Genomic DNA, 25,208 nt, shown 5'->3' with positions numbered 1-25,208 from the left:
ACAAACCACACCTATGGATCACATCCTTAGGGAGAGTAGACATTTGTTATTTATATGTTAAATTCACTTAGCTCTAGTTATTATTTTTATTATAGCATAAAATGTGTTGTTGAATAAATGAAGGATTGAATGTTTGATGATCTTCCTCTGCTTGTTTGTATAAAATGCTGGATACTTCAGATCTCAGCTTCAATACTACATTTTGCTGGAAAAATTCCCTAAGCCCTCCTACTTGGGGTTAATATTTTTCCCACAGTACCTTTTTAACACAATGTAACAATGATTTCAGAGAGGTAACAAGATGTTTTGAGGTTTGGAAGCTAAAGACCAGAATTTCCCTAATTAATTGCAGGCTGACAAATGTATTGTTGCAGTAATGATAGCCATGTTAACATGAGCATGATATCTAAGACTTGTCACTTACACTGCCACCATGCACCAAGGACAACTTTTTATAATAGCCAAAAGTCTTATATTTTATGTTTTATTCTTAAGTAATTTAAAATTTACAGAAAATTTGTATGAATAATAACAATAGTACAATTAATATTCATATATCTTTTGCCTAGATTCTCTTAACTTTGTACATCATTTGCTTTATCACCTCTTTCTATCTCTTTTTCTCATCAGTTGAACACTTTATGATCTTCGTTTCTAATATATTATTACATATTTCTTAAGAATATGAATAGTCTTCTACAGGATCTCAGTGGAAACTTCAGAAAAATGTAACATGGATATAATCCAAATGTACAAAATCTTTTGAATGCAGAAGTGTAAAAATGAAGAGCTTTCTGGTACAGGGAAACAATTTCACTGAAAGGGATGAATGGGTGATGACACATCATGGTATCAGAATTTGAGGTAAAACATTGGCATAGTATCCTACAGTTTTAATTTGTAGAGTGCAGAAAAAACAGTAGAAAATATTTCCTACTTTATAGTTTCCTGACAGATTCTACATTCAACATTTTTTTAGTGCCCTTGTGACATCCTTATTCCTAAGACTATAAATTAAAGGGTTTAGAACAGGAGTGAGTATGGTATAAAAGACAGACACAATCATGTCATTCTCAGGGGTGTGGTAGGAATTGGGGAGCATGTAGGTGTAGACAGCAGTCCCATAGAAGAGGATTACCATGGTCATGTGGGAAGAACAAGTGGCAAAGGCCTTTTCCACCCCTCTGCTGACTTCATCCTGTGGATGGTGAAGAGGATGAAAGAATAGGAGCTTGAAATGACTGTCACAGGGATGAGGAGCATGAGAACACAACATAAGTACATGAGTGTCTCATAGAGGGAAGTATCTGAGCAGGAAAGCTTCATTACAGCAGGGGCTTCACAGAAGAAATGATGGATCTCTCAGGATCTGCAGAAGGAGGTCATAGTGATGGGTGTGAGCATAAATCCATCCAGAGATCCCAGAAACCAGGAGGAAGAGACCAGGAGGAGACACACCCTATGGTTCATGAGGATAGGATAACAGAGTGGATGGCAGATGGCCACATAGTGGTCATAGGCCATGGCAGCTAGAAGGAAAACTTCTGAACCTGCTAGTGTCAAGTAGAGAAACATCTGCATCCCACATTCAGGGGCTGAGATCTTATTCACACCCATGACCTGCTCCATGAGCATCTTGGGCATAGTGACAGAAATGTACATCACATCCATGAGAGACAACTGGGTGATAAAATAGTACATGCGGTTGTCAAGGTGGGCATCATGGCATATCACAAGGATCAGGATAATGTTTCCAGTCAAGGCCATCAGGAAATCCATAAAAATTACCACACAAAGGAGAGTTGGGTGCTTGGATTGACTGAAGAGTCCCACTAGGTCAAAATCTGATCGTCGAGTATGCTTGGCCACCCAAGTGTTGTTCTCCATTGGATTTCACCTGCATCATCACCAAGGAGAACTATGGAGTTAACAGATCACTGATGGGATATGACCACCTGAAATAAATGTATAGTGAGCATGTCTCTGTGTGTGTGTGTGTGTGTGTGTGTGTGTGTATGTTTACACATGCCAACTCAGTAAACTAATAAGGGGAAGTTCCAAGGACTAATGTATTTCAGGATTTTAAATTACCAGTAATTGAATAAATTTACTAAAAATCCAAGGATTCACAACTGTGTGTCAAAAATATTGGTACTTTTTAAATTCCACTGCTGGCATGCATTTCTCCAAAGAAACCAAAAACACTGTATGATCCCCTATGTTAATTTTTATTTCCAATTTTCATTTGACTTTATTTTTTAAAGTTTTTTTTAAATTCCTTTTAGTTAACATACAGTGTAATATTAGTTTCAGGTGTATGATATAGTGATTCAACCCTGTCATATAACACCTGGTGTTCATCACATGTGCCCTCCTTAATCCCCATCACCTATTTCACCTTTCCCCTCCCCTCTCCTCTGGTAACCATCAGTTTGTTCTCTATAGTTAAGAGTCCATTTCAGAGCACTTGGGTGGCTCAGTTGATTAAGCATCTGACTTCAGCTCGGGTCATAATCTCATGGTTTGTGGGTCCAAACCCCACCTTGGGCTCTGTGCTGACAGCTCAGAACCAGGAGCCTGCCTCAGATCCTGTGTCTCCCTCTTTCTCTGCTTCTACCCCACTAGTGCTCTGTCTTTCTCAAAAATAAATAAACATTAACAAACAGAGTCTGTTTCTTGGTTTGCCTCTCTCTTTTCCATTTGCTCACTTATTTTGTTTCTTAAATTCCACATATGAGCAAAATCATATGGTATTTCTTTCTCTGACCAACCTATTTCACCTAACATTACTCTGTACCTCGCTCCATGGTGTTGCAAATGACAAGATTTCATTCTTTTTTATAGGTAATATCCAATTGTTTATTTTATATGTGCCCATGTGTTTATTTCAGCATTATTTACAATACAAAGAAATGACAAAAACCTAAGTGTCCATCAATAGATGAATGAATAAGAAAGGAATAGTTTGTGTGTGTATAAATACACATATGCATATACATATATATGTATACATATATACAGTAAGCTACTATAATAGTGGATGAGATTCTTCCCCTTTTTACAATATGGATGGATCCACTAGGGTATTATGATAAGTGAAATATGTCAGACTGAGAAAGACAAATATTACATAATTTCTTTCGCATAAGGAATCCAAAACACAAATGAATAAACAGCAACAAAAATAAAACAATATGATACCTAGAAATATAGAGAAGAAACTGATGGTTATCAGAGGGGAGAGCTGTAGGATAATGGACACAATGGGTGACAGGGAATGGAAGATACAGTCTTTCAGTTATGGAATGAATAAGTTGCAGGGAATGAAAGACATTACATAAGAAATATAGTCAATGATATTTTAATAGTGTATGGTGACAGAAGATCCATTTGTGAGCATAGCATAAAAGATAACTTATTGATATACTATGTCATATACCTGAAACAAATGTAACATTGTTGTGAAGTACATTCAAATAAAAAAATATATATATATTGATAACTTAAAGGAACGTTCCCATAGTTCAAGGTCATGACATTTCCTGATGATAATGTTGTGTATTAGTATGTATGTAAATTCACAGAATCACTGCTGCATAAAAATGCAAAAAAGTGAATCACTGAAAAAAATACAATAAAATTTCTTATAGTTTTGTTGTTGTTGCTGTTGTTATGGAAGTCAAAATTGAATCAATATTTCTTGTTTAAGGATGCAAATGGATCTTAAAAGCTCTGGGAGATGCACTCCATATAAGAAAGATTTAGAAAGTAACTGAAAGATAATTTGAGGAATATTTTTACCAAAAGTTTGAACCATCATTGTCCATAAAATCAGGCCAGGCTATGATGCTCTGTGATTTAAAGGAGTTATCCATGCATGTACAGGAGAAGATTAAGGCACTGCCAATGACCAACTCCCTATATCTGTTAATTTAGGAGCCCAAACTTTGAAGCTGGACTGTGACTGTGGGTCCAGGTTATCCTCTACCCTTTGTTTACTTTACATAAACACAGGATAATAATGTTAGATTTCAGCTACGTTCAGGATCAAGTTATGTAGAATAATGAAAGTGCTTAGAAAATTACCAGTCACAGATAAATAAGCTCATATATTGTTAATTTAAAGAGTTAATATCTATGGTAATTTTATGCAGAATTTGTGCAAGAGATGATAGTTACCATTTTGTTTTATGATATAAGATGAATTACTTTAGTTTGACAGTTTTATTATCTATTCATACAAATAAAAATTTGGACTTGATAATTTCTGTTGTCACTGACTATATATATACATATACATATACATATACATATACATATACATAGGAATATATATGAATACAAAAATATAATAAATATATAGTATATATTTATTATTTTACTCAAGTTAAGCAGATCTTTATGGAAAATCCTATCTTAGTTCTATCTAATATATTCTTCTCTAACTTCATCTACTTAAATCTTCTACCATTTGTTCTAAATCTCAGGAAGAAGAACCAGCATTTATAAGATCATTGCTATTTACAAGGCAAACCTTTAGTTGCTTTTACAAACATCACCTCTTTATTGTCTATAGCAACCAATTTTTCATGGAAACTGAGATGTAGAGAGGTAAATTGAACACTGAGTTGGTCTCTGACACCCTCCCCCCTCCTAATCAGTTACTCAAAGCCTATATCTATATTATATTCTGAAAACAAAAAATAAATAAATTGATTAGGTGGAAGACTGTCATAGTCCATGTATTCAGGAAAAAGTAGTGTGTGTGTGTGTGTGTGTGTGTGTGTGTGTGTAGGAGCAGAGAGGGAGACACAGAATCCAAAGCAGGCTCCAGACTCCAGCTGTCAGCACAGAGCTCGGCATGGGGCTTGAACCCACAAATCGTGAGATCATGACCTGAGCTGAAGTCAGACACTCAACTGACTGAGCCACCCAGGCATCCCTAAAGTAAAATACTAAAATTGCTCCAGATGAATAAGAAAGAACAGTTGAAGTAAAATATATCTGTCCTTTCTGAAAAGAATCAGTAACAGCTTCTTTTACATTTTCTCTTTTAGACATAAAACCTTTGCAACTTTTCAATTACTGATATGTAATGTCATGTTAAATGTTGAAGCTCCTGGATGGCTTAGTCAGTTAAATGTCCAACTTCGACTCAGGTCATGATCCTGTGGTTCATGAGTTTGAGCCCTGTGTTGGGCTCTGTACTGACAGCTTAGAGCCTGGAGCCTTCTTCAGATTTTGTGTCTCTATCTCTCTCTGCCCCTCCCCTGCTCATACTCTGACTCTCTCTCTCAAAAGTAAATAAAACATTAAAAATATTTAAATGTTAAATTTTAAAAGTCCTTACCAACAACAACAGAAAAGAAACATTGGCTTTTCTCTTCAGGAATAGTTTAGAAATGGTTATGATACAGGGATATTTCAGGTATAAAATCTGAGTTTCAAAACATTGTATACTCTTGTAATAATTCCAAAGACCAATTACGATATTCAACTTATTAACTGTCCCACTTTCTGGGGTTCTAAACTAGTAGACAACACTTAAAATATACTTGATGCCTTAATATAAATACCCAACAAATCTGGTACACATTGCATTAAAACCTATAATATTATTGTCATTTTTCACCCTCACTAGCAGATGAAAGCTGACCTATGTGCAAAAATTTTAAACAGCCCAATAAAAGAAAACATACCTGCTGAGTTAATGTTTGTGGTCAAATGAAGCAAATCTCTGTTGCACTTTGGTAAATTGGAATCACTATGATCAAGCTACACTGAACAGCCTACCTGGCACACCAGACAGACAATGGAATGCTGTCTGTACCTTGCAAAGCAACTGGCCACCCTGTTCATTCTTACCTTTCTCTATCCAATTGCTTGAGTTGAATGTAAACAGAAAAGTTCATATTTAAATTGGGGAATTATTAATAGTGGTGGTAGGGACACCAGGATGGCTCAGTGGTAGACGTGTCTCTTCATCTTGCGGTCATGAGTTTGAACCACATGCTGGGCATAGTGTGTACTTAAAAATATCTTCAAAATATCCCTTTCTTTCTATTTTTTTAATAGTGGTGGTAGAATATCAAATCTTTAGGTGATGGCATACCAGAAATTATTCTATTGTTCTATATCATTCTATATATTGCCTTCCCCAAAAGTCAATGAAGTACTTAATAAACTTAACTTTTTTCCTTTTGCAAATTAAATAATTCAGATTGCAGGTATCTGCCTAGCATCACACAATTCACCTGAGGGAAGATTTGTGTCTCAATCTCAAGTCAGGTGATAGAATCCTGACCCTATAAAGCTGCTTTAGGTCTCTAGAATATCATCTTCCCTCCACAGTCTACAATTTAGTTATAATCACCCACTGTCATTTTCATGTAAGAAAGGTAAGTATAATTGAGACAATGTTTCAGTTTTCTAACTACCAGAAATAGTCCACACTTAAAGAAAAATGAGTCTTATTTCTTCTGTAAAATCTCAGCCTCAATAAAACAAACACATCATTCAATAATATAGGAGGCATGCATATTCTTGTGTCCATAATTAAGTAGAAATTAAGAAGCCATTTCCTAATATTTTGCTGTAAATTATTGTTATAGTAAACAATCAATCAAAAAAGGGTGATTAAGAGTATAAACATATAGATTTGGTGAATCATTATATTGTATGACTGAAAATAATAAAACACTGTGTTTTAATTATACTTGAATTTTAAAAATGCACGTTTTCTTTTCTTCATAAAAATATATGATAAGGAAGAACTGAGAAGATATGGCCAAGAATGAATAGCTTGTATCAGAAAGAGAATAAGTCAAAAACAGTAATTACCCCTTTGCTCCCATAGTTCTTTCTATATTATCAAACTCAACATCAGATACTGCTGCAACCCTTATCTACATGGGTAATGGAGTGGGCTCATGGTTAACTGTATAAGGATAAACAGGAGAGTGACATCATCCTGGTTTTACTATGCCCATCATGGGAGTTGATGAGGTTTGTTGTTGAAAAATTCCTTCTGGGACTTTGAAGAAGAATGCAATTAAGAGACCTAACATGAACAACAACAAACGTAATAGGCGTCTCTGTTGCACTGTTCTGGTTCTTTCCTCATGTCTTTTTCAAGTCTTAACCAATGTTAACAGTAATCTCAAACTTATCTATCACCAATAAAATCTTATCTGTGAAATAGATGTCAGTATATATGTGGTCATAGCCCTTTTCACGTTGTAAAATATTTTTCTTACATATGTGTATATCTTACCTTAATTTAATTTTCAAAAAAAAATTATTGTGTGAGGTATTGATGTAGTTCTCTTATCTTTTTCTTATCTGAAATATAAGAGAGTTGCATCTGCAACTCTTAGACTAATTGGTGTATCGAAGCACCACTAATCCCTACTGTGGTTGAGAATAAAATTGAAGGGGTATCCTTTACACATCTTCATCTCAGTCACTTTTCATTAGATTACTGATTATACTCTTTCTTTTGTCACTCCATTGTAATCAATGTTGTCTTAATATTGCGTGTTAGGATAATTGTGATTTAAATGTTGATATGCTAATAATAGAAAATATAAAAACACAAACCATTAAAAAGAAAATTTAATCAATATATTGTACACCTAAAATTAATATAACATTGTATGTCAATTATATTTCAATAATACAAAAAAAAGTATTTAAACAATTTAAAAATCAACTATAATGTACATCCAGATCATGATTTAAAAGTCAATTTTTGCTTTCAAACTATAAATTTTATGGGGTGCATAGTATGTACCAGGAAGTTCAGATAAACCAAGAACAAAGTAACAACATTCTTCTGAACCCTTTTCTGTATATATGTTCTGGAATTACATTGATCATTTTCTCATGCCATCCTTTATCCATGACATCCTTTCTACAGACCATGACTTTCATTTGTAAAGCCAACACTTGAAGACTGGAGCATTCTTTGTCCTCTAGCCCGCAGATGACTCATCCTGACCCCTTTGACTTTTTTTCTCCAAAAAAAAGTCAAGTTTTTACTTATCCTCGTCAGTAATTTGTAAGTTTTGATTGTAAGTTTTGATTTAAATTTCAGTTAACATTGAGTGTAATGTAAGTTTCAGGTGTACAATATACTGATTCAGGAATTCAATAGCAAACCTAGTCCTGATCACAAGTGCACTTCTTAATCCCCATCACCTATTTAACCCATCCCTCTATCCTCCTCCATCTTCCCTCCCATCCCTCTAATCTTCTGATAGCCATCAGTTATACACACACACACACACACACACACACACACACACCCCTTCTCTTTTTTGTCCATTCATGAGTCAACGCACACTTAGGTTGTTTCCATAATTTGTCTATTATTGTTAATGTAATAGGGACAAGTATCCCATTTTTGTACTCTTTGCATTAATACTTACTTGTGCAATTCCTGGATTGTAAGGTAGTTCTATTTTTAAGTTTTTGTGAAATCTCATTACTATTTTCTGCAGTGTCAACACCAATTTGAATTCCCACTGCAGTGAAAGAAGTTTCCCCTTTCTCCACATTCTCACCAACACCTGTTGTTTCTTGTGTTGTTGATTTTAGCAATTCTAACTGGGGTGAGGTGACATCTCATTATAGTTTTGATATGTGTTTCCCTGATGATGAGTGAAGTTAAGCATCTTTTCATGTCTGTGGTAAATGTGAATGTCTTCTTTGGAGAAATGTCTGTTCGTGTCTTCTGCCTGCATTTACATCGGATTATTTCCTTTTTGGGTGTTGAATTTTAGAAGTTCTTTATAAATTATGGGTACTAATCCTTATCAGATATGTCATTTGCAAACATATTCTCCCATTCCCTAGGTTCCGTTTTATTTTGTTGATTGTTTTCTTTGCTGTGCAGAAGGTTTTTATTTTCATGAAGTCCCAATAATTTTTTACTTTTGTTTCCTTTGCCTCAGGAGACATATCTAGATAGAAATTGCTAAGGCTGATGTCAAAGAGGCTACTGATTTTGTTCCTTCTAATATTTTTATAATTTTATGTCTCCTACTTGGGTTGTCTATCCATTTGAATTTACTTTGTGTGTGGTGTAAGAAAGTACTCCAGTTTTATGCTTTTTCTTATTGCCGTCCAGTTTTCCAAGAACAATTGGTTAAAGGAACTCTCTTTGTTCCATTGGATATTTTTCCTGTTTTTTTCAAATATTAGTGGATTATATGGTTGTGAGTCCATTTCTGGGTTTTCTATTCTCTTCTATTGATTGATGTGTCTGTTTTTCTCCCAGTACCATATTATCTTGATGATTACAGCTTTATAATATAGCTTGAAATCTGGAATCGTGATGCCTCCAACTTTGTTTTCTTTTGTTTTTGTTTTCGTCTTTTTTTTTTTTTTGTTTGTTTGTTTTGTTTTTCATTTGCAGCTTTGCTTTGGCTATTTGGAGTCTTTTGTGATGCTATACAAATTTTAGGATACTTTGTTCTATCTATGTTAAAAATGCTATTTTTATTTTGATGGGGATTATATTTAATGTGTAGATTACTTTGGGTAGTATAGACATTTTAACAATGCTTATTCTTCCAATCCATGAGCATGGAATTCTTTTGCATTTCTTACTGGCTTCTTCAATTTCTTTCATAATTGTTTTATAAGTTTTCAGAGTAAAGGTCTTTCAAAACTTTGGCTAGGCTTATTCCTAGATACTGTATTGCTTGGGTGCAATTATGAATAGCATTGATTCCTTAATTTTTCTTTCTGTTGCTTTATTACTGGTGTTTAGAAATACAACAGTAATCTGTACTTTGATTTTGTGTCATGCAACTTTTTAAAAAACTTTATTTACTTATTTTGAGGGAGCCAGAGACAATGCAAGTGGGGGAGGGGCAGAGGGAGAGAGAGATCATTCCAAGTAGGTTTTGTGCTGCCAGCACAGAGTCCAATGCAAGGCTCAAACCCACAAAACCGTGATCTTGACATGAGCCAAAATCAAGTCTGATGCTTAACTGACTGAGCCACTCAGGTGCGTTTCGTGTCATGCAATTTTGCTGAATTCCTTTATCACTTCTACCATTTTTTTTTTGCAGGGGCAGTCTTTAGGGTTTTCTTTTTTTTTTTCAATATATGAAATTTATTGTCAAATTGGTTTCCATACAACACCCAGTGCTCATCCCAAAAGGTACCCTCCTCAATACCCATCACCCACCCTCCCACCCTCCCACCCCCCATCAACCGTCAGTTTGTTCTCAGTTTTTAAGAGTCTCTTATGCTTTGGCTCTCTTCCACTCTAATCTCCTTTTTTTTTCCTTCCCCTCCTCCATGGGTTTCTGTTAAGTTTCTCAGGATCCACATAAGAGTGAAACCATATGGTATCTGTCTTTCTCTGTATGACTTATTTCACTTACAGGACACTCCAGTTCCATCCATGTTGCTACAAATGGCCATATTTCGTTCTTTCTCATTGCCATGTAGTACTCCATTGTGCATATAAACCACAATTTCTTTATCCATTCATCAGTTGATGGACATTTAGGCTCTTTCCATAATTTGGCTATTGTTGAGAGTGTACAAGTGCCCCTATGCATCAGTACTCCTGTATCCCTTGGATAAATTCCTAGCAGTGCTATTGCTGGTCATAGGGTAGGTCTATTTTAAATTTTCTGAGGAACCTCCACACTGCTTTCCAGAGTGGCTGCACCAGTTTGCATTCCCACCAACAGTGCAAGAGGGTTCCCGTTTCTCCACATCCTCACCAGCATCTATAGTCTCCTGATGTGTTCATTTTGGCCACTCTGACTGGCGTGAGGTGATATCTGAGTGTGGTTTTGGTTTGTATTTCCCTGATAAGGAGCGACGTTAAGCATCTTTTCATGTGCCTGTTGGCCATCCGGATGTCTTCTTTAGAGAAGTGTCTATTCATGTTTTCTGCCCATTTCTTCACTGGGTTATTTGTTTTCCGGGTATGGAGTTTGGTGAGCTCTTTATAGATTTTGGATACTAGCCCTTTGTCCGATATGTCATTTGCAAATATCTTTTCCCATTCCATTGGTTGCCTTTTAGTTTTGTTGGTTGTTTCCTTTGCTGTGCAGAAGCTTTTTATCTTCATAAGGTCCCAGTAGTTCACCTTTGCTTTTAATTCCCTTGCCTTTGGGGATGTGTCGAGTAAGAAATTGCTATGGCTGAGGTCAGAGAGGTCTTCTACTGCTTTCTCCTCTACAGTTTTGATGGTTTCCTGTCTCATATTTAGGTCCTTTATCCATTTTGAGTTTATTTTTGGGAATGGTGTGAGAAAGTGGTCTAGTTTCAACCTTCTGCATGTTGCTGTCCAGTTCTCCCAACACCATTTGTTAAAGAGACTGTCTTTTTTCCATTGGATGTTATTTCCTGCTTTGTCAAAAATTAGTTGGCCATATGTTTGTGGGTCTAGTTCTGGGGTTTCTATTCTATTCCATTGGTTTGTGTGTCTGTTTTAGTGCCAATACCATGCTGTCTTGAGGATTACAGCTTTGTAGTAGAGGCTAAAGTCTGGGCTTGTGATGCCTCCTGCTTTGGTCTTCTTCAAAATTACTTTGGCTATTCGAGGCCTTTGTGGTTCCATATGAATTTTAGGATTGCTTGTTCTAGTTTTGAGAAGAATGCTGGTGCAATTTTGATTGGGATTGCATTGAATGTGTAGATAGCTTTGGGTAGTATTGACATTTTGACAATATTTATTCTTCCAATCCATGAGCAGGGAATGTCTTTCCATTTCTTTATATCTTCTTCAATTTCCTTCATAAGCTTTCTATAGTTCTCAGCATACAGATCTTTTACATCTTTGGTTAGATTTATTCCTAGGTATTTTATGCTTCTTGGTGCAATTGTGAATGGGCTCAGTTTCTTTATTTGTCTTTCTGTTGCTTCATTGTTAGTGTATAAGAATGCAACTGATTTCTGTACATTGATTTTGTATCCTGCAACTTTGCTGAATTCCTGTATCAGTTCTAGCAGACTTTTGGTGGAGTCTATCGGATGTTCCATGTATAATATCATGTCATCTGCAAAAAGTGAAAGCTTGACTTCATCTTTGCCAATTTTGATGCCTTTGATGTCCTTTTGTTGTCTGATTGCTGATGCTAGCACTTCCAACACTATGTTAAACAACAGCAGTGAGAGTGGGCATCCCTGTCGTGTTCCTGAACTCAGGGAAAAAGCTCTCAGTTTTTCCCCATTGAGGATGATGTTAGCTGTTGGCTTTTCATAAATGGCTTTTATGATGTTTAAGTATGTTCCTTCTATCCCGAATTTCTCAAGGGTTTTTATTAAGAAAGGGTGCTGGATTTTGTCAAAGGCCTTTTCTGCATCGATTGACAGGATCATATGGTTCTTATCTTTTCTTTTATTAATGTGATGTATCACGTTGATTGATTTGCGAATGTTGAACCAGCCCTGCATCCCAGGAATGAATCCTACTTGATCATGGTGAATAATTCTTTTTATATGCTGTTGAATTCGAATTGCTAGTATCTTGTTGAGAATTTTTGCATCCATATTCATCAGGGATATTGGCCTCTAGTTCTCTTTTTTTACTGGGTCTCTGTCTGGTTTAGGAATCAAAGTAATACTGGCTTCATAGAATGAGTCTGGAAGTTTTCCTTCCCTTTCTATTTCGTGGAATATCTTGAGAAGGATAGGTATTATCTCTGCTTTAAAGGTCTGGTGGAACTCCCCTGGGAAGCCATCTGGTCCTGGACTCTTATTTGTTGGGAGATTTTTGATAACCGATTCAATTTCTTTGCTGGTTATGGGTCTGTTCAAGCTTTCTATTTCCTCCTGATTGAGTTTTGGAAGTGTGTGGGTATTTAGAAATTTGTCCATTTCTTCCAGGTTGTCCAATTTGTTGGCATATAATTTTTCATAGTATTCCCTGATAATTGTTTGTATATCTGAGGGATTGGTTGTCATAATTCCATTTTCATTCATGATTTTATCTATTTGGATCATCTCCGTTTTCTTTTTGAGTAGCCTGGCTAGAGGTTTTTCAATTTTGTTTATTTTTTCAAAAAACCAACTCTTGGTTTTGTTGATCTGCTCTACAGTTTTATTAGATTCTATATTGTTTATTTCTGCTCTGATCCTTATTATTTCTCTTCTTCTGCTGGGTTTAGGCTGTCCTTGCTGTTCTATTGCTTCTATTTCCTTAGGTGTGCTGTTAGATTTTGTATTTGGGATTTTTCTTGTTTCTTGAGATAGGCCTGGATTGCGATGTATTTTACTCTCAGGACTGCCTTTGCTGCATCCCAAAGCATTTGGATTGTTGTATTTTCATTTTCGTTTGCTTCCATATATTTTTTAATTTCTTCTCTAATTGCCTGGTTGACCCACTCATTCTTTAGGAGGATGTTCTTTAACCTCCATGCTTTTGGAGGTTTTCCAGACTTTTTCCTGTGGTTGATTTCAAGCTTCATAGCATTGTGGTCTGAAATTATGCATGGTATAATTTCAATTCTTGTATACTTATGAAGGGCTGTTTTGTGACCCAATATATGATCTATGTTGGAGAATGTTCCACGTGCACTCGAGATGAAAGTATATTCTGTTGCTTTGGGATGCAGAGTTCTAAATAGATCTGTCAAGTCCATCTGATCCAATGTGTCATTCAGGGCCCTTGTTTCTTTATTGACCGTGTGTCTAGATGATCTATCCATTTCTGTAAGTGGAGTGTTAAAGTCCCCTGCAATTACCACATTCTTATCAATAAGGTTGCTTATGTTTATGAGTAATTGTTTTATATATTTGGGGGCTCCGGTATTCGGCACATAGACATTTATATTTGTTAGCTCTTCCTAGTGGATAGAACCTGTCATTATTATATAATGCCCTTCTTCATCTCTTGTTACAGCCTTTAATTTAAAGTCTAGTTTGTCTTATATAAGTATGGCTACTCCAGCTTTCTTTTGGCTTCCAGTCGCATGATAAATAGTTCTCCATCCCCTCACTCTCAATCTAAAGGTGTCCTCAGATCTAAAATGAGTCTCTTGTAGACAGCAAATAAATGGGTCTTGTTTTTTTATCCATTCTGATACCCTATGTCTTTTGGTTGGTGCATTTAATCCATTTACATTCAGTGTTATTATAGAAAGATACGGGTTTAGAGTCATTGCGATGTCTGTATGATTTATGCTTGTAGTGATATCTCTGGTACTTTGTCTCACAGGATCCCCCTTAGGATCTCTTGTAGGGATGGTTTAGTGGTGACAAATTCCTTCAGTTTTTGTTTGTTTGGGAAGACCTGTATCTCTCCTTGTATTCTAAATGACAGACTTGCTGAATAAAGGATTCTCGGCTGCATATTTTTCCTGTTTACCACATTGAAGATCTCGTGCCAATTCTTTCTGGCCTGCCAAGTTTCAAAAGAGAGATCAGTCACGAGTCTTATAGGTCTCCCTTTATATGTTAGGGCACGTTTACCCCTTGCTGCTTACAGAATTTTCTCTTTATCCTTGTATTTTGCCAGTTTCACTATGATATGTCATGCAGAAGATCGATTCAAGTTACGTCTGAAGGGAATTCTCTGTGTCTCTTGGATTTCAATGCCTTTTTCCTTCCCCAGTTCAGGGAAGTTCTCAGCTATAATTTCTTCAAGTTCCCCTTCAGCACCTTTCCCTCTCTCTTCCTCCTATGGGATACCAATTACCCGTACATTATTTCTTTTTAGTGTATCACTTAGTTCTCTAATTTTCCCCTCATACTCCTGGATTTTTTTATCTCTCTTTTTCTCAGCTTCCTCTTTTTTCCATAACTTTATCTTCTAGTTCACCTATTCTCTCCTCTGCCTCTTCAATCCGAGCTGTCCTCACTTCCATTTTGTTTTGCATTTCGTTTAAAGTGCTTTTCAGCTCCTCATGACTGTTCCTTAGTCCCTTGATCTCTGTAGCAAGAGATTCTCTGCTGTCCTGTATACTGTTTTCAAGCCCAGCGATTAATGTTATGACTATTACTCTAAATTAATTTTCTGTTATATTATTTAAATCCTTTTTGTTCAGCTCATTAGCTGTTGTTATTTCCTGGAGATTCTTCTGAGGGGAATTCTTCCGTTTGGTCATTTTGGATAGTCCCTGGACTGGTGCGGGACTTTGGGGAACTTCCCCTGTGCTGTGGTGTATAACTGGAGTTGGTGGGCGAAGCCGCAGTCAGACCCGATGTCTGCCCCCAGCCCACCGCTGGGGCCACAGTCAGACTGGTGTGTGCCTTCTCTTCCCCTCCCCTAGGGGCGGGATTCACTGTAGGGTGGCGTGGTCCATCTGGGCTACTTGCACACTGCCAAGCTTGTAGTGCTGGGGATCTGGCTTATTAGCTGGGGTGGGTAGGCAAGGTGCACAGGGGCAGGAAGGGCAGGCTTAGCTTGCTTCTCCTTAGGTGATCCACTTCACGAGGGGCCCTGTGGCAGCTGGAGGGAGTCAGACCTGCTGCCAGAGGGGTGGCTCCACAGAAGCACAGAGTTGGGTATTTGCGCGGAGGGAGCAAGCTCCCTGGCAGGAACTGGTTCCCTTTGGGATTTTGGCTGGGGAATGGGCGAGGGAGATGGTGCGGGCGAGCGCCCTTGTTGCCCGTCAAACTGAGCTCTGTAGTCCTGGGGCTCAGCAACTCTCCCTCCCTTTGTCCTCCAGCCTTCCCGCTTTCTGAGCAGAGTTGTTAACTTATGACCTCCCAGATGCTAAGTCCTGCTTGCTGTCGAACACACTCTGTCAGGCCCCTCCGCTTTTGCAAGCCAGACTCAGGGGCTCTGGTTGGCTGTTGGGCCGCCCCTCCGCCCCGGCTCCCTCCTGCCAGTCCCTGCAGTGCGCACTGCCTCTCTGCCCTTCCTACCCTCTTCCGTGTGCCTCTCATCTGCGCTGGGCTCCGGATACTCCATCCTGCTAGTCTTCTGGTGGTTTTCTGGGTTAGTTAGGCAGGTGTAGGTGGAATCTAAGTGATCAGCAGGACGCGCGGTGAGCCCAGCGTCCTCCTACACAGCCATCTTCCCCCCAGTCTGATCGTCTTTAGGGTTTTCTATATCAAGTATAATGTCATTGCAATAGTGCATGTTTTCTTTCTTTCTTGAAAATGTTATTTCTTTTTGTTGTTTGATTGCTGAGGCTACGATTTCCAGTACTGTTAAATAACGGTGGAGAGAGGACATCTCTGACTTGTTCCTGACTATGGAGGAAAAGGTCACAGTGTTCCCCAGGTGGATGATATTATCTGTGGGTTTTTTGTATATGGTCTTTATTATGTTGAGCTATGTGCCCTCTAAACCTACTTTGTTGAGAGTTTTTATCATGAAGTGATGTTGTATTTTGTTAAAAGGTTTTTCTTCATTTTGAAATGATGATATGGTTCTTATTCTTTCTTTTATTTATGTGGTGTATCATGCTGATTGATTTGTGAATATTAAACTTCCCTTGCAACCCATGGATAAATCCCACTTGATCATGATGAGTGATTTTTTTAATGTACTGTTAGATTTGGTTTGCTAATATTTTATTGAGAATTTTTCATCCATGTTTATCAGAGATATTGGCCTACAATGTTCATTTTAGTCTTCATTTAAATTTTGTATCAGGATTACTGTGGTCTAATAGAATGAATTTAGAAGTTTTCTTCTGTTTGTGTTTTTTTGGAATAGTTTTAAAAGTATAGATATTACCTCTTCCTTAATGTTTAATAGAATTTGCCTGTGAAGTCATGTGGCTCTGGATTTTGTATGTTTTGAGTTTATCTATTACTGAGTCAATTTCTTTACTGTTTTACTATCTATTCAGGTTTTCTATTTCTTCCTGTTTCAGTTTTGGTAATTTATGTATTTGTAGGAATTATCCATTTCTTCCAGTTTGTCTAATTTGTTGATATATAATTTTTCATTATATTCTCTTATAATTCCATGTGTTTCGGTGGTGTTGGTTGTTGTTTCTCTTCTTTTATTTGTCTTTTTATTCATTTGGATCATTTCTGGTCTGATTTTGATAAGTGTGCCTAGAGGTTAATCAATTTTATTAATTTTTTCAAAGAACCAGCTCCTGGATTCATTTATCTGATCTATTTTTTAAATTTCTATATCACTTATTTCTGCTCTAATAATTATTATTTACTTCTTTTTTCTGGGTTTAGACTTCACTTGTTCTTTTACTAACTTTTTTAGGTGTAAGGTTATGTTTTTTATTTGAGGTCTTGAGGTATGCCTATATACTATATATATACTATATACTTCCCTCTTAGGACCATTTTTGCTACATCCCAATGTTTTTTACCCATGTGTTTCTTTTTTTGCTTGTTAGTTAGTTTCAAGTTTATATTTAAATGTGAGTTGGTTTACATATGACATAACATTAGAATTTAGTGATTCATCACTTATATAAAATACCCAGTGCTCATCACAATTTCCCTCCTTAACACTCATCATGCATTTATCCAATACCCTGCCCACTTCACCTCAAGCAACTTTCAGAATGTTCTCTATAGTTCATAGTCCCTTATTGTTTGCCTACCTCTTTTTTTTAGTCTTCCCCTATATTTATCTGTTTTGTTTCTTATGTTCCACATAAGGGAAATCATGTGATATTTGTTTTTCTGTGACTGACTTGTTTTGCTTAGCATAATACACTCTAGCTCCATCCACATGCACCCCAGTGTTTACAGCAACATTATCAGCAATAGCCTATCTATGAAGAGTCCAAATGTTCATCAAATGATGAGTGGATAAAGATGTGATATATAAATACAAGAAATATTACTCAGCCATAAAAAACAATGAAATCTTGCCACTTACAATGCATATTGTGTTTCTGTTTTTTTGTTACCATGTAACTTTTTAAAATTTTTTCTTTGATTTCCTGGTTGACCCATTCATTGTTTAGTAGCATGTTGTTCAACCTCCATGTATTTGTGGACTTTCAATTTTTTTTCTTGTGTTTGACTTCAAATTTCATAGTATTGTGGCCAAAAAAGATGCATGATGTAATTTTAACTTTTAGTATCTCTTGGGACTTGATTTGTGTCCTAATATGTGATCTATCCTGGATCTACCCTAATATGCACTTGGGAAGATGTTTATTCTGCTGTTTTAGAATAGAATGTTCTGATTATCTGTTAAGTCTACATTATGAATGTTATTATATTTGAAGAAGACACTGAGTACCCTATGTTTATTCTAGAGCTCCATACTTCCTCTTTAATTTGTTCAGCTCTTTGCTTCCTGTTACTTTGTCTTCCATATCATTCATTCCTCTGCTTCCTCTGAATTATGTTCATTCTGCTCATTACATCAACATTGTTTCTAACCTTGTTTCTTGCAATACTCATCTCTGATTGATTATTTTTAATACTTTTATCTCTGTGGTAAGAATTTCCTTGATGTTTTCCATTATTTTATCAAGCCCACTGAGAGTACCCTTAATGCCATTGCTTTAAATGCTCCATAAGAATTGTTCCTTATGTCTGTTTAGCTTAGATCTCTGGCTATGGCCTTATCTTATTCTTTAATTTGGGATTAAATCTTCTGTTTTCTCATTTTCTCTATATCTCTGTATTCTTTTTCTCTGTGATAGAAAAGCCAGTTATGTTTCCTGATACTGAAATTAATGGCATTTTGAAAAAGATGTCATGTTGTGTCCAGGGCCTGGCAATTCAGTGAGTGACTCTGGTATGTGCTGCGTGTATTCTGCTGCTGGGTTTGACACCTCTATCCTACAAGCCAGTTGCCTGTAGAGTTCGCTTACCTGAATTGAGAAGTATTTGGTCCCTGACCTGAATGTGATTGTCGTAAACTCTAAGTCTGAAGTTCTAATTTGGCCAGCAAAACAGTGGGATGCAGGATTAGCCATGCAGAGATGGCTAATGTCCAGGAAAAGAAAAGAGCCCCAAATAAGGGTCCTTGTCCCATATTTATTAAGATCAGAAGGCTTATAAACGTGATGGGTGTGCACAAAGAGAGAAATAAATTGTTAACATTAACATGGGGACATGAGGGAAGAGGGGGATTTTGGAGACATATAGTATTTGTGGTCAATATAAAACAAAATATAAAGTAGTTTGGGTCAATATAAAACAAAAACCTGATGCTGGGCAGATGGGCAGACAGGAGGTGCCATGTATGTTTAATGGCAGACAGGAGGTGCCATGTATGTTTAACTTAGCTAGCCTAGGGGATGAGACAGAGAGGGAATAACCTCAGGGTTAACAAGGCATCTTTTATTTTGTTAACCATCTCTACTCTGGGCTGCTTTGCCTGCAGTGCAGCGGTCCATAGTCTAATTCACCAATTTACCTAACTTGGCTCTCCTCCTGTGGAAGCAGCTTTTCTGCTATAGTACTAAATTGTGGGGCATTTTTGCCCTGCATGCCTGATCTTGCTTACTTCATATCCCTTTGTATTGGGAGCCTTTGCACCTATTCCTATTTTGAGACTTTGCCCCTCCCTCTCTGTTCTGGGGGCGCTGCACCCCCTTTCTAGTTTTGGGTGTCTTTGCATCCCGTTTCTATTCTGGGGCACCTTTGCACCTCCCTATTCTTGGGGTGCCAATATGGGTTACCCAAACTCAGGTGTGATCATTCTACGGCTTTGTATTTCTTTATGCCTTGTTAACCCATTGGTGTAAGCCCAGGGGATTCCTAAGCCTATCCCCCACATGTGTTGAGTTTTAAATAGGTGTGCTTTGCTGCTTAGGAAGAGACTTGTCATTACCTCCATCCGAACAAAGGCCCTGCAAAACTCTGGTCAGGGGATGTAATGTGGGAAAGGGTTTCTACTGATCTTTTGGAGAATGGGCATGCCTCCCTGGCTATGGCAAGACAGACTAAAAAAATGTCAGGCTTGGTATAAGCAAGTTAGCCATCCAGTGTAGCAATTTCTCTGCTTCCTGCAGGTGGCTCTGTATTATACTGAGGAGTGAAGGTGGGAATATGGGACCAACTGGCTCCTTTGTTTACTGAGAGGTATCTCTGTGAATGCTGCTTCTCAAGTATACACTCCAAGAAGAGCAAATAATCTCCCACTTTGTGCCCAAGGCACTCTTGAAATCTAAGTTTCCACACTGTATTCCCCTGGTTTCATTGCCTGTCTTCTCTCCAGGACCAGTGCAATGCCTTCTGGGCTATACCCTAGTTAAAAAAGGATCAGTTATACATAAAGAATGCAATAACTGAGACTGTAAATACGCTTCCTATAATGAATAGTAGGCTGTAAAAAGCAGCAAGATAAATTAGTGATATAGAGGAGAAAATAATGGAACATAAGGAAGCTAAACTAAAGAGACAAAGAAAAATTATGGAAGTGTATAGACTTAGGGAACTGAGTGACTCCATAATTTGTTGACGAGACTGTCTTTTTTCCATTGGATATTCTTTCCTGCTTTGTCAAAGATTAGTTGGCCATACATTTGTGGGTCCAGTTCTGGATTCTTTATTCTATTCCATTAATCTATGTGTCTGTGTTTGTGCTGGTACCATACTGTCCTGATGATTACAGTTTTGTAAAAACAGACTAAAGTCCAGAAATGTGATGCCTCCTGCTTTGCTTTTCTTTTTAAACATTACTTTGGCTGTTCTGGGTCTTTACTGGTTCCAAAAAAATTGTAGGACTGTTTGTTCTAGCTCTGTAAAGAATGCTGGTTTTAGTCTGATAGGGATTGCATTGAATGTGTAGGTTGCTTTGATTAGTATATATATTTTGAATTAATGAGCAGGGAATGTTTTGCCATTTCTTTGTGTCTTTTTCAATTTCTTTCATACGACTTCTGTAGTTTTCAGTGTAAAGATCATTTACCTCTGGTTAGGTTTATTCCTAGGTATCTTAAAGGTTTTGGTGCAATTGTAAATGGGATAAATTCCTTGATTTCTCTTTCTGCTGCTTCATTATTGGTGTATAGAAATGTAACTGATTTCTCTAAGCTGATTTTATACCCTGTGACTTTCCCAAATTCACCTATCAGTTGTAGCAGTTTTTTGGGTGGATTCTATCAGGTGTTCCAAGTAGAGTATCATATCATCTGAAAAGAGTGAATGTTTGACTTCTTCTTTGCCAATTTGTATGCATTTTATTTCTTTTTGTTGTCTGCTGGGGCCAGGACTTCCAGTACTATGTTGAACAACAGTGGTGACAGTGGGCATCCGTGTTGTGTTCGTGACCTTAGTGGGAAAGCTCTCAGTTTTTCCACATTAAAGATGGTATTAGCTGTGGGTCTTTCATATATGGTCTTTATGATACTGAGTATGTTTCTTCTATACCTACTTTCTTTATTGCTGTTTATCAAGAAAGAATACTGTATTTTGTCAATTGCTTTTCCTGCATGTATTGAAAGGATCATATGGTTCTTATCCTTTCTTTTATTAATATCATGTATCACATTGATTGAGTTGTAGATATTGAACCAGCCCTGCAGCCCAGGAATAAATCCCAGTTATCATGGTAAATAATTCTTTCAATACATTTTTGGATTTGATTTGCTAGTATCTTGTTGAGAATATTTGTATGTATGTCCATCAGGGAAATTGGTCTGTAATTTTCTTTTTAGTGAGGTCTTTATCTGCTTTTGAAATCAAAGTAATACTGGTGTCATAGAATGAGTTTGAAAGTTTTCCTTCTACTTCTATTTTTTTTGGAATAGCTTCAAAAGAATAGGTATTAACTCTTCTTTAAATGACTTTGATAGATTATGTGTAAGAAGAAATTCCCCATTTAATCTTGTTTAATTAATGGTTCTCTGTAATAATCTTTTTTTTAAATTCATTTCAGGGCTCCTGGGTGGCGCAGTCAGTCAGGCATCTGACTTTGTTCAGGTCATGATCTCACAGTTCAAGCCCTGCGTTGGGTTCCCTGCCATCAGTGCCAGCCTGCTTCTTGTCCTCTGTCCCTCTCCCCCCCCCGTCCTGTTTCTGCCCCTCCCCTGCACTCTATCTCTTTGTCTCTCTCTCTCTCTCTCTCTGTCTCTCTCTCTCAAAAATAAACATTAAAAAATTCATTTCAGTAGTATGTCTCCATTTTAATTTATGATTTCAATGATTTCTTTTGTTTAACTTTTTAAAAGTCAATTTCCATAACGATTTGTCAATTTTGTGATCTCAAGATACCAGAATTTGGTTTTGATGATTCTATCATTTTTCTCTATTCTCTTTTTTTTCTCCACACTAGCTTTTATTGTTTTATTCCTTCAATAGCTTTTCATTTAGTTTGTTATTTTTCAAGTTCTGGAAAGTGACATGTTAAATGATTAACTTGCCATCTTTCTTTTTAACATAAATATTTAGAGTTTTAAATTTTCCTCTGAACACTGCAGTCATTGCAACTGATAAGTACTGATATTTGTTTCACCATCATTTATCTAAAGTTACTTTCCATTTTACCTCCTAATTTTCATTTGACACAGTGTTTTTAAAAATGCATTGTTTAATTTCCATATATTTGTAATTATTTTTTTTCCTGCTATTTAATTTCATTATTGTAAAAAACTGCATATAACTCCAGTCCTTCAAAAAAATTGTAGTCTAGCTTGTGGTCTATTATATGACTTATCCTGGAGAATGTTATTCTAATTGAACTGGAGAATTTTGTGCTGTTTTGAGGCTGAAGGTGGTATATATGTTAGTTGCCATAAATCAATAATGTTGAGAATCTCTTTTGTTTATTGATTTTTTCATAGTTGTTATCTATCTTTTTGAAAGTCATGTTATTAAAGTCTCCATCTCTTATTGTAGAACTGTGTATTTTTCCCTTCTCCCTTTTCATCTGTACATTTTTCTCAACACATTTTATGTATCTCTTAGTAGATATGCATGTGCAAATAATTATATTTTCTTCATCATTGATAATTTTATCTGCACATACTATTATTTGTTTCTTGTAACAATGCTTGGCTTAAATTATATATTTTTTCTGATATTATTTTTGTGATCCTGTAACATTAGTTACTACTTGCATGAAATATTTCTTCCATCTTTTACTTTCAATCTCTTTGTGTCTTTCAATCCAAAATGATCCATGTTATTGATAGTATATATTTGGACCTTTTTAATCCATTCTGCCATCTCTAATTTGTAATTTGATAATTTAATCCGTTAGAATTTTAGGTAATTTCGAGTAAGAAAAGACATAATTTTGCCATGTTACAATTTGTTTTGTATGTATTTATATTTTTTCTTTTTTTTAAATCCCAATAATTTAATTTATTTTATTTTATTTTATTTTATTTTATTTTGTCTTTTCTTATTTTGTTTTGTTTTATTTTGTTTTAGTTTGTAAGTTTTTATTTAAATTCCAGTTAGTTAATATACAGTGCAAGGTTAGTTTCGGGTGTACGATTTAGTGATTCAATGCTTACGTATAATATCCGGTGCTCATCACAAGTGTACTCCTTAATCCTCATCACCTATTTAACTCATTCTCCTATCACCTTCCTTCTGATAACTAGCAGTTTATTCTCTATAATTATGTATCTGTTTCTTGGAATGCCCTCTCTTTCTTTCTTCCCCTTTATTCATTTGTTTTGTTTCTTAAATTCCACATATGAGTGATATCATTTGGTATTTGTTTTTCTCTGGCTGACTTATTTCACATAGTATAATGCTCTCTACTTCCATCCACATCATTGTAAGTGGCCAGATTTCATTCTTATTTATGATTGAGTTATATATATATATATTTTTCACTGAAAAATGAAGAAAGATTTGGTGTATTAATATATATAATTATATAATATATATAATTACACTATATATATATATATATATATATATATACCAAATCTTTCTTCATTTTTCAGTCAATGGACATTTAAGTTGTTTCCATAGTTTGGCTATTGTAGATAATGCTGAAATAAACAGAGGGGTGCATGTATCCCTTTGAATTAGTGTTTTTGTATTTTTGGGATAAATTCCATGTAGTGTGTGATTACTGGATCATATGGTCATTTTAATTTTATTTTTTTCAGAAACTTCCTTTCTGTTTTCTGCAGTGACAGCACCAGGTCTCATTTTCAAAGGATGCAAGTATGCTCCTTTTTCCCCACATCCTCACCAACACCTATTGTTTCTTGTGTTGTTAATTTTAGCCATTCTGATAGGTGTGAAGTGATAACTCATTGCAGTTGTGATTTGTATTTCCCTGACGATGCATGATGTTAAACATCTTCTCTTGTGTCTGTTAGCCATCTATATGTCTTCTTTGGAGAAATATGTGTTCATGTATTTTGCCCGTTTTAACTTGATTATTTGATTCTTGAGCATTGAGTTTTATAAGTTCTTTATATATTGGTTACTAGCTATTAACAGATGTGTCATCTGAAAATATCTTCTCTCATTCATTCAGTTGCATTTTGGCTTTAATTATTTCTTTGGATGTACAGAAGCTTTTTATTTTAATGTAGTCCAAATATATATATATTTTATTTTGTTTCCCTTGCCTCAGGGCATATATTGATAAAAATATTGCTACAGTTGATGTCAGAGAAATTACTGCTTTTGTTCTTTTCTAATATTTTTATGGTTTTCAGATCTAATATTTAGGTCTCTTTTTTTTAAGTTTTATATATTTATTTAGAGTTGGGGGAGGGGCAGAGAGAGGAGAGAGAGAGAATCCCAAGCAGGTTCCATACTGTCAGCACAAATCTAAATGCAGGGCTCAAACCCATGAACTGTGAAATCATGACCCAGGCCTAAACCAAGAGTTGGATGTTTAACCAACTGAACCACCCAATCATGCCTCATATTTAGGTATTTAATCTATTTTGAGTTTATTTTTGTGTATGATAATCCAATGACCTGGTTTCATTCTTTTGCTTGTAGCTGGCCTGTTTTCCCAACACAATTTGAAAAGACTGTCCTTTTCTCATTCGATATTTTGTCCTGCTATGTCAAAGATTAATTGACCATACACCTATGGGTATATTGTTAGGTTTTCTGTTGTGTCTATTGATCTATGTATCTATATTTGTGTTAGCACTGTACTATTTTTATTACTGCAGCTGAGTAGGATATCTTGAATCTAGAATTATGATACCACCAGTTTTATTTTTTTCTTTTCTAAGATTGGTTTGGCTAATCAGGTTCTTTTATGTTTCAATACAACATAAAAGACTGTTTTGTTCTAGTTTTGTGAAAAATGATGTTGGCATATTGACAGAGATTGCCTTAAATCTGTAAACTGCTTTGGGTAGTAAAGACAATTTAACAATAATCATTCTTTTAACCCATAAGCAGGGAATGCC

General features: G+C 36.0%; 1 pseudogene; it reads right to left on the bottom strand.

The window, feature by feature from the left end:
* Positions 1-964: 964 nt before the first annotated feature.
* Positions 965-1,887, bottom strand: LOC125163822 (olfactory receptor 2T29-like; annotated as a pseudogene).
* Positions 1,888-25,208: the final 23,321 nt, after the last annotated feature.

Source organism: Prionailurus viverrinus, chromosome A1 (genome assembly GCF_022837055.1).
Source record: "Prionailurus viverrinus isolate Anna chromosome A1, UM_Priviv_1.0, whole genome shotgun sequence".
Taxonomy (NCBI): domain Eukaryota; kingdom Metazoa; phylum Chordata; class Mammalia; order Carnivora; family Felidae; genus Prionailurus; species Prionailurus viverrinus.
The sequence above is the reverse complement of the archived record's forward strand: the minus strand, read 5'-3'. Positions and strand labels throughout refer to the sequence as shown.